General features: G+C 37.8%; 1 long non-coding RNA gene across 1 annotated transcript; it reads right to left on the bottom strand.

Annotated features, from left to right (window-relative positions):
- Positions 1-12051, bottom strand: LOC134548558 (uncharacterized). The gene is made up of 3 exons (XR_010079803.1): positions 11499-12051; positions 4862-5035; positions 1-382 (listed from the first exon to the last, which is right to left on the bottom strand). It is a non-coding gene; the product is annotated as an uncharacterized LOC134548558 (long non-coding RNA).
- Positions 12052-13153: the final 1102 nt, after the last annotated feature.

Here is a 13153-nt window from a genome sequence, read left to right as displayed (position 1 = left end):
AAACCTCCTATTCTCCTTGAGACTCAAACTGTGTTTGAACACTAATGCTAAATCCATGGTTATCAAACTGTTCCACAATACTGTGGGAGTGAACAAGGCAACTATTTTTTTGAGACATTGCTTGTGATTGCTGGAAAAGAGAGGCATATTAGTAACAACATTCAGAAGATTTATAGCTTGTTTGCTGGTGCATAGGAGAGTAAGTGCAGATTACTGAGGGTTCTCAGTTATGAGGGCTATGAATTAAAGTTGTTATCCATAATTTATTATTCTCCATGTGCTTCCAGTCTACATTCAGTTAGAGAGAAAACATAGGCAGAGTAGGGAGGAGTAACCTTGAAAGAGAGACTTGCTTCATATAATAACCATCTTCATCCTGTCCCTGAAAACAAATACAGAATCTTACTGTTATTTAAATACTTGATTGCTATCTTGGTTTAAGGATTGGAGACCCATTCATTAAAACAGCAAAACTGCCTTAACCATGGGCTCCTGTGGAAAATTTGGTAGACTAGAAAAAGCAACAATGAGCCCTGGAAAAACTACCAGCATAGTAGAATCAATTTCTTCTATTCTTGCAAGTATTTGTATATATTTTTCATTACTGGTGCTCCTTGGATTTAGTGCACAGGTCAGACCTAGTGCACTTCCTTGTGCTTTTCTGAAGTTGGCTAAGAAGAAAAAACACTAGTTTGATAGATATACTTTTGCTTGTTACATCCTAGTACATTTTTCACTCTGATACAGATGTATGTATTTAGAGAGAGAGAAAATTGTACAGCATTGCTTAAAAGAGGAAAAAGAAAGTGACTGTAATTTCTTTTAAACTCAGTTCTGGTGTACTTTATTATCAGAATACATTGTTTAATGGTCTATCTTTTAGCCCTTATAGTAACAGCACATCCTCTTCTCTTCAGTACATCTTTAATTTCCCAAAATTTTAAACAATAGTAGTTTAATATTTTAAGGAAATTGTTTCCTGTTCATCTTCTTTTTTTTTCAGTGTTTTCAAATTAGCTTCTCAACTCCTGCTCATGCAATGTATGGTGCAAGTTCTGCAGAAAATGAGTAACTTCATCCACATATAGATGTGTAAGGTGGCTGAACTTGTAGGTAATCATGATGTAATTAGGTAACAGAATTGTTACGTTAGAGTCTGCCTAGGCAGATTGAACCTCACCATTTTAAAAATTGTCGTTAAAGTTCATAAAATGAGGATATAACATTTTATTACCTGGAAATAATTTGCATTTATTTCCTAGTTATTAATTCTTAAGTTTATAGCACAAAAGTAACAGGAAGAGACCTGTTTGAACATTCTAGATTCTTCTGACACATATCTGAGAAAGGAATAAATCCCCATCAAGAACAGCATCCTTGTAAAATGAGAGGAAATCATTGGGTAGATAAAAAAAATGAACCAAAAAGCTTATTTTTTATTTGAAGAAGTATTCTGATGCTGCTATAGTAACTGTTCTAATAATTTGAATCTCATGATGCACAAAGGAGTGGATTTCAGTAGTACTGAGGAACTAATTGAAAAGAGGACCTTACAGCCATTGCTAATATATTGCCAAAGGACAGAACTCATCTCCTGAACTCCCAGACAAACAGAAGAACTGAGATTCAGTTCTCATGGATGGATTAAGGCTCCTCCAGAGAAATTTACCTTGGATATTTTTTTTAGCACAGTACAGCCACACAAGTGTTGACATTGCTCCTTGATTTAGTTGAAATTTTGAAATGAAGTTTCTCAACACCACAGTAGTGAGATTTATTTGGCAACTTGTTAACACATTAAAAAAGAAGATAGCTGGGTTTATAATAAAAATGTTCTCCTTGAGCATCACATACACACCCTTTGTCCCTGTATTTTTTTTGCCTTGCACTATCTTTCTTCAGCTAATCATCTGAAAGTATTTATGCGTGTGCTCATTGTAGGTTTGAAAATATTCCAGATGTGGCTGCTCAAATGCTTGCAGTAAGTTCCTGTGTTTGCTGAACTTTTGAGGGCTCCAGTTGTGGTGACCATAAAGTGTCTTTTTACAGTGTTATGACTGAATAACTGAAGCTATCTAGATATTTGGATTCCCCCAAATTTAATAGAAATCAGCTTCCTTAAATACCTTTGAAAACATGAAAACTTTCAGTCATTTGAGGCAGAAACATTATTTTCCCTGTTTAACAAAGGAACAGTATGCCAACTTTTGGTTGTGTTTTAGCAGCAGTGATAACACTACATGCACTCACTGCTGCTATTTTCCTATGTGTATAAAACCTTTTTGCTTGTACATCATCACTGGAGAAGACAGTGTCAAGGAAAACATAATAGCAGCTTTATATGGAGAAGCAAGGAGGTGATCAACAAGTTGGATCCAGGTTCCTAGTGGTGGAGCACTGGGGAAGGGCTAGAGGTAGTGGGGAGAAGTCTAAATAAGAGAGGTTCAAACTGGACACAAGCAAAATCTTTTTCCCCAAGAGGACAGTAAGGCAGTGGAACAGGTAGTTAAACAAGGCTGTTCTGTCTCTGTCTTTGAAGGATTTCACCTGGCTGGACTAAGTCGTAAGCAACCTGGTCTGCCTTCAACAGAGATCCTATGTTTGACTTCCTGAGCTCCCTTACAACTGAACCTTGTTATAATCCTATGAGCACACTATTTTAATTACAGAAGTTTTAGAATAACACTACAGAAACAGATAAAAATGGCTACTGCACTCAGATTGTGAATGAATTAGTCTAATCAAGCAGTTCTGTCTTAACTACAGGACCAAACCCTTCCTTGATACTGTAAATATATTTCTTTATAGCTTCTGAAGAATTGTAGTGATGCCACATCTAATGGCATGCAGGTGCTTGAATATATTTACAGGAAAGACAGGTTGATTTTGTTTTTGCTGTCTAGCTGTTGAGATAAAGAGGTTGGCAATGCTTTCGTAAGCCATAAGAGAAGCGAGCTTAGGATTGCTAGGGTTTTAGCTGTTAATAAATTCTTCAGTTTATGACAACCAGCAAATTTTTTTTGAAAAGCAGAACTTAGTCAGTGTCATTTTCAAATGAGAATTCTAATGCCTAAGATGTATTGTACTACTACATTTTTTTCCACATGAGGTTTTCTCTAAATCACCTATCATGGTTAAAGACAGATGTAACTTTATTCCATACTTTAACGCAGCATGTCTTTATATTATACCTTGAAAAAAATCTGCTTCTGCCTTTTAATTCAGAAATTCCCATCAAGATGTGCTTGTTTTTGCCTTAGATAAAAATAAAGAAAGAGAGAGAGAGGGAGAGAAGCCACAGTTTTTAAATTCCTTTTTTTAGAGATTCTGATTTCAACAGCTGCAGAGAGTAATTATTTTAAAGACTGTAGTCCCAATTGTTTTGAGTTGATGTTGTAGCCCTACCGTAGCAGATAGTCAGCAGATGCAGACTGAAGCACACAACTTGAAACATATGGCAAGATAAAATCTGAAAGCTATGCTAGTTAGCTACCATAAAGATTTTGTGAGGCAAAAGAACTTTAAATCAACAGAGACTTTTAAGGGAGGACAGCAAAAACGTTTTAGGACAGAAATGATGATACCTCTCTATCACTTCTGCATCTGTAGCTAAAATCTCTGGAAGAAGAAGTTACTGTGTTTTATTCTAATTGAGAGAAGCTAAATTTTTTTTCAAGGCTTCCAAATAACACTTATAATCTCAAAGTTCAATTATTGCACGTTCTATTATTCCGAACTCTTCATTACTGTATTGGTATTCCAAAGAAGGCAGAATAAAATTTCAGATTACCAATGAGAAAACAGATTTTAACTCAGATAGATATTATTAACAAGTAAATAGCTGAGAAAATTTCTGACTTTTGGAAATCGTTTAGGTGATTTCCACTTGAGGCATGATGTAAATTATGTAGCACCTGCCTTTTCCCCTGATGGGCAAGTTTAGTTTTAATTTGTCTGGTAGAATACATTACTGAAGTGCAATTACCATTCATTTATTTTTAAGCTTTTCAGGTACAAACAATTACATGCATCTTAGAAGGTTTGTAGAAGGCTTATAAATGTGAATATCTTTACCTATACCTGTCTACCTATAAATAAAGAACATTTATTATAGCATTGATGCATATGGTGCCTTAAATCTGAGATTAATCCTTTCACTTGTAGATATATACATGCACCACACATTGAATATGTCAAACTGTACACAGAGTAAGAGATTTCTGTCTGTGCTGGTCTGCCTGCTGTCTTTGTTTTCCATTGTTAGCTGCTTCATCCTCTGCCCTGCTAGCCATCATTATCACCCTGATTTTCCATCTTTTACCTTTCTACCACCCATGTTATGTAAAAAACTTCCCTGAAGTGCCTAGTCATATCGAAGCAGGTTTGACAAGCAGCAGCAGGCACCCCAGGACTACCTTGACATGTGGATGACATTTAATTGTAAACTATATTTATGTTTTTTCGCTGTATTTTGATATAGGTATTTCTTTTTTTTATAAAATATTTACATGAATAACAGCCTGACATAACAGATGCTCCTGAATACAGTACAACATTTTTTTCCTGTTTCAATGCAGTTTGTCTATCACACTGATGCTTCTAGAACTGTGTGGGTGCCCAGTGTGTGGTTTGCAGCAACATCTTGCTTTTGCATATAAGCCTTTAATATCTTATGTTTCTGGTCAATGTTAATGGCACATGAGTGGGAAAGGTCTCATAATGCAATTTACTGCTCTTATCTATGTGTATTAAGTGCCTGAATGCATCTTCTCTTTACTACAACAGGGTTTTTTTCTTATGAGAAAAAAATTAATTTTGCTGTCTACTGACCTGTTATCCATTGCACTTTTCAGAAACTTACCCTTAAGAGATAGCAGGGTATGGCTGTGTATGTCTGAAACACACGTTCACATCTTCAGAGATAAGAAACAGCATGCATCATAACCCGCAGATATTTCACATTGGCAAAGAATGATTTTATGTCAGATTGGAAGTTGCTAGATGCTATGAATGACAACGATGGCTCCAGCTATCCCTGTGAAAAAAAAGAAAGAAAAAAGGAAATGCATACACACCGTGTCAGAAACACTTACAGCATTCTGAGTATGCCTGTAAATTCATGTGGAAGGCACCTTATACCTGCTGTTTGCTTGAAAGATGTACCACAGAATAACTGTGGCAGGATGGGATGGTATGTGGAAGGAAGATCTTTACTTAACATGCCCTATCCCATTGCTGCCTCCTTGGGAGAGCCTAGACAGGGACTGTGATTGGATTGAGGCTTTATGTAATCTTAAATTTAGGTGAAATGTCTGGTTTTTTAGGAATATATAGTCAAGGACTTGAATGAGCAGGAAAAAAAAAGTGCTTCCAAAAATTCAATGGTGAAGTACAATGAAATGGTCTTTGCAAATAGAGGTAGGAAAAGAGGTGAAGTCTCTGCTCTGTGCTTGACTGGATCCAGAGATGCCAGTTTGGGTTAAATAAATATATATATGCATTGTCATGATTAATATTATTTTTGTAACTATTAGCACATTAATTACAATAATCTTTAAGGTTCCTAGTAGGTCTATTACCTTGCTATATTTACCAAGACATCCTGCTTGTTAGGAATTTAAATACTGTACAATTTTATGGGGGGACTAAATCTTGTAAAACAGATGAAATAGCAGCTGGGGAAAAGAAAAATGAATATGGAAAATTTTTTTTTCATATTTTGACCCAGATTACCTCATCCATGGAATTTGCAGTGTCTGCAGATACCACATCTGACTAAGAACTCAGCTCAGACTATTGCAGAAGGCTGGAGCAAGGCTTTCATGAAGCCAAAGTCCTACGTGTTGCACTTGCTGTGGTTGGGAGTTTACTACATGGTGTTCCAGGGCAGAAAGCTGAATGCAGCACTTCCTATTTTTCACTGCTTGTAATTTGCATCTGCCTTTGAATTTGAGAAGAGAGTCTGCGTGTTTCTGAATTGTGCTTTTCTGTGCTCTCTTGCAATTCTACTTTTGATGTAGCTGCAGTATGAAAGAAAGGCTTTTGGAATGAGGGTTAGTGCCCCATCCTGCACAAGTAATGTAATGCACATATCTGGCCCTGGCTCTGGTTCTGTGGAAGTGGGGGTGAGAGTCCTGATCACTCCCCTGGATGTTTGACTCAGGCTCAGGGTGGTAGCTGTGTTTGCCTTTGCAGGATTGAAAGCAATGTGCCACAGTCAGTGACCACAGTCAGTTAACGTGTGCACACAGAAAGTGTACGAGAGCAGTGCTCCCCTTCTGAAAGTTTTGCTCTCACGCTATCTTGGAGGGGGGAAAAAATTAAAAAATTAAATTAAAAGTCTTACTGGAGCAATTTTAAGCAATGCATGCATTTCACAGATATTTTTAAGTAAACAAGATGTTTTTCATTTACATAAACAAGTAATATCTGTGTTATTTGTGGCCTTTTTTGCTCATAGTGAGGACAATACAGCCCTGTAGCTCAGACCTCATTTTCCAAAAGAAGTTCAGGCATAGTCACATCCAATCTAGTCATGTAATCAGCATGCTCTGCAATAATGTTAGTTTACGGGCAGTGAAGTTTATAAATCTGCAAAACTTAGTAGTATAAAGCAATGTATTTTTAAAAAGAAAACACTGTTTAGACGAATAATGATTAGGTGAGATGAAAATGATGTTACTCTTAACAAAACAATTTACTGAAACATTTTGAAAATGGAATTGCCAGGAGGCAATTTATTTTGTTTTGAAATAAGCCTCAAAATTGACTTTTTTCCGTTGTGATGGCAGGATGAGGGAGGCACGTATACAAAACCAGGCATATATATGGATAAATATATGTACAAGCACTTACACCTCTACACATATCCTTATCTGTGCATACATTTGTGCATAGAGGTAATGCTTTCCTTTATAACAGTTATAACAGTTATGTTCAGCTCCTTAAATCTGATACCTGTTATAGTAACAACTCTGCCTTGGAATCTCATGGCAATTGCACAAGGGAAGCAAGGCTCTTTTTACAAAAATAATAAAAAGTTCTAAAACATTATATTACAACAGTTTGTGTAATACTGAAGTCAGACTGACAGAGGCTCTTCCAAGCTCTATTTCTACATATAGAGCATTTCATGCATATGGTAAAAGCCAACAAACCCTTTTGGTTTGCAAGTTTTACTGTAGGGCCTATTCCAGACTGTAGTCAAGAAGTTTGATAAGTTTGTTATCGAGGTGAGAAAAACAAAGATATAGAATGGAGAGTAGAGGACAGAGACCACAAAATTGTAAGCATTTCAGAGCAAAACTGCTAAGACTTGGGTTTTCCAGTCTAGAACTTGGTCTCCTATACATTCACAATTTCACAAATACAACTGTGTGCTATTCTCTTTCTTATTTTGGCTACATGCACTTCTTGCACAACTAGTATTAAATAATGAAATCCTTTAATATCCATGGCCTTCAGACATGCTGAATTTGGTGCAGACTTGTGACTTGAGAGTTCTGAGTATTTTTGAAAGAAACTAAAACACATATGATAGTGCACATACATGCAAAATCACGCAAAAAGTTTTCCTGAGTGTACTAAGGGTGGATGAGGAGGCCTCTGACAGAGGAACTTGGGCAATGGGATTGGCTAGAGAAGGCAGGGGCATTTGGCAGCCGACTTCTCTAGCTGTTGTTGAAGCAATTATTCCTGCCTTTCCTCACAAAGCTGAGATTTGGGTGCTCTCTGAGCATCTCTCAGTGCTAGCATTTTTCAGTTTGTGTGAGGGATCACAGGGTTTTGTTCATGACCATCTGATCTAATACTTCAGTGGCTTATCCCCACATGTGGATGTCTGAAAATAATATTCCAGAAGCACACAAGCTAGGTGGAATCAGGCTGGCCAAAAGTACATTATAGGGAAGAAGAAACATTTTCTGTTGTTTTGCTTGCTAGTACGCATTGTCCCCAGCAGAGCACGTTGCTCCAGAAGGGCTACACTGCCTCAGGTATTCAGGAGAATCATTGCAGTTTAAGTGATGCTATTCAAATCTCCTAAAGTCTGTATCTCCTTCTTATTGCTCAAGGTAGAGCAGTACATTAGTGAGGTAAAGATAGAGGGGATGGTCCAAGTGCAGGCTTGTTCGAGCAAGTGGTGGGACCAAGGAGGAAGGACAACTCTGCTTATCCAGAATGTCTGTCTTGGCTTATGATCTACTGGATATGAAACTACCCAAAATAATCCCACCGTGTTTCCTCCTCCAAGACTCACTTATATAAGACAAGCTACGCCTTGTTAAGAAAAACTATATTAAGAGGAGGAAATAGATAATCATTCAGAACATCTCTGATAATCATGCTGTCTTTCTGGCATCTAAACAACTTATCAAAAATACTTGATTTCAGTGTCAATCTTTCTGTTTTCAAAGAACTGGAAAAATGCTGAATCTTATAACCCAACTGGAAGCAGAAAGGATATATATTGTCCTTATAATCTCTTGCTTTTATGAGTGAAAATATTAAAGCAGTTTGCAACCCTTCTATGTTTGCAGAATAAAGACCTCTGTGGCATGAATCCAGGTGGTGTAATTTGGTACTGCTAATTGTCTTGCCAAGGGCACAAAGGGAAACAATGTCAGAACCAAATGGGAATGCAGACATTCCAGGTGGCAGTTGCAGAAAAATTGATGTTGAATGCTTATTTAGCCCTTCCAGAGGTTTTATATAAATCATTTCATAGAGAGCTATTCAGGAATCTTTGGGTCTCAACCTACACACCTTGCCTGTTCTTCTCTGAACTCATCACCTTTGTACCCCACTCCATTTAACTCTTAAGTGTTGGTATTTGTGATTCAAACGCTGCCTACTGAGTCTACAGAGTCTGTAATTCCTGTTAGCACTGATGACCCTGTTTATGTGCTGTGCCATGGCCACATTTCATCCTTTGTCAGCAGCAGCTGGAAGGAGCAGTCCTCTCTATTTTCATCAGTCAGTGCCATCGAAGATTAGAAGATTAGGTTCAAAATCAGATCACCAAGAAAGGATTCCTCTGACACTAACTCCTCTGGAGTTTTCCTACATAACATCCACACTCATGCTGGATGCCTGGATTTACCTACACTTTCTGCAGCTCAAGCACTCCTCTGGGCTAGAAGATTCCAGAGCCACACTGTGGGGAAGTGGCTGCTTATGGCATAGCTCCCCTGAAATTAGGACATAAATTTTGGTTAGGATGCCCAGGCTGCTCCCTGACAAGTCTGCACAAAGCATCTGTGCCAGCTGAGGATTCTGCCTGCAGCATTTTAGTGATAGGAACAAATGTACCTCACCAAGAAATGACCCTTGGGACAACAGGAATCTGTCAGAATCTCCTAACACAGCTGTTTCTGATGCAGACATCACTCTTTGCCTCAGAAAGTGAAGTTCTTTGTCAGTTCTTAGGCAGCCTACAAAAGCTTTATGAACTTACCAGAAAAATCAGAAAGTTCTTCGAAGACATGAGCAATACTGATACTGCACTCAAGGCAATAATTGGGCTCTGTACGAGCTCTCTCTTTTGTATTGTGTTGGAGCAGTGAAACACCCTATATGCTGGGCTTTGAAGATATTTCTTGATTTATTTTTCTCCTATTGTTTGATCAATACTTTTAGCATCGTTTTTTGTCAAAGTATGGAATAGGTCCTCATCTTTCAATTCTTCCTGTAGGTCTCTGACTTAAAGTAGAAATAATGCTGGGCTGAGAGACATTTTTGGTAAATCCTATTGCTTTTAAAAAAAACCTGGTTATCTGCTGCCAGCACAGAACAGATGCTAAGAAGAGGTGGAGTGGATTCGTAGTAAAGCAATACACAAAGTCTTTCTTATAGAATTACATATCCAATTAGAAGTCTTTGTTGTAACATAAGATTATGTTTACATTATAATTAAACTTACATATCATAAAAGGTGTTTAATGCAAGTATTTTTTTGTCAGTGAGGAAATGGCTTCACTGCATACTGGAAAAAGGACACAGAAGTCTGAGCTACTTTTAAACTCTTTCAACTGGGTAGATGCCTGTATTACTACAGTTGGATTGCTTCTATACTAATTCACATATCTGTACAGTATAAAGTATTATTCTATAATGCCCCTGAGTTATAGACTGCATGCATGGACACCCCATACCAGATGTAGTTCCTGTATATAATAGTTTTCCCATCTGGTCAAAAAGATTATTGTGCAGATTTTGATTTTGTTTGCCCAAATAGTGATCAAAATTGTAGTGTGACTCAGGAAATTAAGACCAGGTGAGTTTCATCAAAATACTTGGGAGTTTTTGCTGTTAGTGTCAGTAGAGCTGGAATTCCATCCAGTGTGCTTTTTAGTAAGATACCCTTGGATAAACTGCATGGGCAAGCATGGGCATGTCCAGTGGGAATGCTGAGCAAATCACGCTGCTCAGAAATAAAATAATAAGTCTTAGTCTCCTCAGACAGCACACATCTTGCTTCCTTCTAGGAGGCTAGTGGAAAGGTCTACGGCCCCAAGTTACAAACAGATCCTAAAAATTTGGGAAACCCACTGGGAAGTCTTATTCTGGGCTAGCCACAGAGATCTCCTCGGTATTAAATTGTCTCCCTTGGAATAATTTTGAGGATGAATAGAACATGTTTAATATTTTTCATGGATAAAAAGACGTCAAGTATCAAATTGCTGTCAATATTGAATGTTTTATTCAACATTGCAGCTACTCTGGGTACTTGTTTGAGTATCAACCCTTATTATAAATTAAAATTTGCATTTTGCACGGTTTTCATGTTTTTCTTTGCAAATATCATCTGATGGCCTTTTTAAATGGCAAGGCCAAAGCATGAAACACTTCTCTTGTAGGGAAGCCCTTGTAGGGCTCTTAAGGCTTACAGAGCCCTTTTTAGTGGCGTTTCAGCAGCTCTGCACATTTTCTGGTGCTTAACTCACTTTTTGAAATCTGAAGAGATAACAATGAGTAACATAAAAGGAGAAAGAGAAACAGGCTGGACAAATTCTTCAAAGCACAACTCTAAACAAAAGAAATATGGGGCCCTTGTCCTGTCTGCTTCACATTCCTGTTGTAATGATTTCAGTTCCTTCTGGTTTCCTTATCTCAGAAAAGAGATAGTGTTGCTTGCTTACCGCACACAAGGGCTGCAGGAAGTAATTGATTTAGACATACAGGCTGCTTTTGAAAGCCTGGAACATTATTAGTATGAACCACTGCCTGCCAAAGACATGACCATCTAACCACTGTACCCTCTGTGATGGAGCTTTATGGAATCACTGCAATTACTCCCAACCTGCGAGGATTAAGGGAGCCAGGCACAGCTTTCTAGTCAGCAAATTCATTTTCTGCCTTATCCCCAAACTATATCCCTCTTCTTGGTTTTGCTCATCAGTATTCAGCTTCAAGCCAAGGAGCCTGTGGGATCTTCCTGGCTGGCCCAGGGTGAGACTTTAGGGGACTTCCCAGGTTTTCAGTATCCGTTTGTTACTTACCTGGGGCCAAGGACCTTTCCACTAGCCGTGTTGTCAGAGCAGGAATTCACATGGCTATTTTTAATGTCTGTAGGGCAGTTGCACGTCCCTGGGGCTCCTGCAGACATTTATCCCTCTTAGGCTTCCTTCCACAAACCACTGTTGGAGCAGCACTTTGGCAACGGCAGCCGGCCGTGGCAGGCGCCCGTTCACTGTGCCGTAGTCGTGACTGTTGCTTAATGTGTGTAAGCAGCACTGAGGGGTTGTTTTTTCCCTAATTGCTTCCAGCTCACCCCTGCACCACAAGAAAATATTTCTGTGCCTTGTTGATCCTCTGGGTTGTGCAGACATTGTGCCATTGGCTTTTGTACCGTATTTTCTGTGACTTCCAGCTTTTAGCATTTTTCAGTCCTCTCTTTCCTTCTGCTTCAAAGCTCTGCTGTTATGCTTTGCTGGACAAGTCACATTCCAGAAGGAGTTAGAGTAAGAAATAAGTTGCAGTAAGTTGCTGGCAAGAATGCTTTCTTTTATATAAAATAACAGGCCAGCATGTTGCTTTAGCTTTCAAATGTACATTTACTCTTACCAATAGTTAAAATAGCTTGAGATGGACTATTTCAAATATTTATGGGAGTGAATAAAAATATTTTGTCGAAGAAAGCAGTTTTATCAATGTTCCGAATGAAAAAGACATTTTGTGTTTTTTCTTTGGGAATATTTTTGCTATATTTTCTCTTAATGTTAACATTCTGATTCTGTTTTATGTCCACTTCTAGATTATTGTGTTTGTGTATTTAATAAAGACTTGAATAGATTAAGTATTTTGGTAAGCTTGTGCTACTGTTCCATGAATTTATTATTATTTTTTACATTTTGTTGTTGTTGTTGTTGGGGAAAAATGCCCAAATTGTTATTCTTCAGTCCGAAGGTACAACAGGAGAAGGAACCATGGTGCCGTTTCTCATGGACTGGAAGTGCACTGGCACATCCTGACACACAGCTCTTGAAGACTATTTTAGATTTACCTCATTCCATTGAGGTCTCCATAAAATTCCTGCCCTTTTCTCCATTAACCAAGACTTTACAATTGCAAACCAGCACTATGTTCTAAAAATGTATAGCAATATAAAAAATGTGACAATATTTTATCTAATAGTAAAGTGACTTAGGAATAGATATAACTTGGCCATCTCTAGTCTAGTGCTTCCATATGTTGTGACATTTCAGCTCTGATTATTTATACTTTTTCCCATAGTCCAAACAGAGAGGTGTTTTAGGGATTCAGTCACAATCTGTTGTAGTCCACAGTCTTATATTTTTACCTGAAATTCTTTATTTTCACCCAGTAAAGGCTGTAAAATGGACTTTGAAATGATGAAACACAGTCTGAGCTTTTCTGGGGAAAATAGTTCCATCTTTTTTTATTCTTGTATATATAATATTAAAAATCACACAAAAATCAGAAGGAATAGGAAGCAAGAAACAATCTTCCAGCAAAATTCTTGCTTTTGTAATTGCCAGCACAGGTTTTGGTATGTGAGAGGATGTGAAATGTTGTGACAAACTTCAGTTTTGCTTTATCCCCCAAAAGGCCATCTTGGGCTAGCCCCTTATATAAATCTGGATGAGTTTAATCAGAGCTGAATTTTGCAATGTGTTAACTCAACAGACACACT

The sequence above is a fragment of the Prinia subflava genome, chromosome 3, assembly GCF_021018805.1.
Source record: "Prinia subflava isolate CZ2003 ecotype Zambia chromosome 3, Cam_Psub_1.2, whole genome shotgun sequence".
Classification (NCBI taxonomy): domain Eukaryota; kingdom Metazoa; phylum Chordata; class Aves; order Passeriformes; family Cisticolidae; genus Prinia; species Prinia subflava.
Note: the sequence above shows the minus strand (reverse complement) of the source record. Positions and strands in the feature narration are given on the sequence as shown.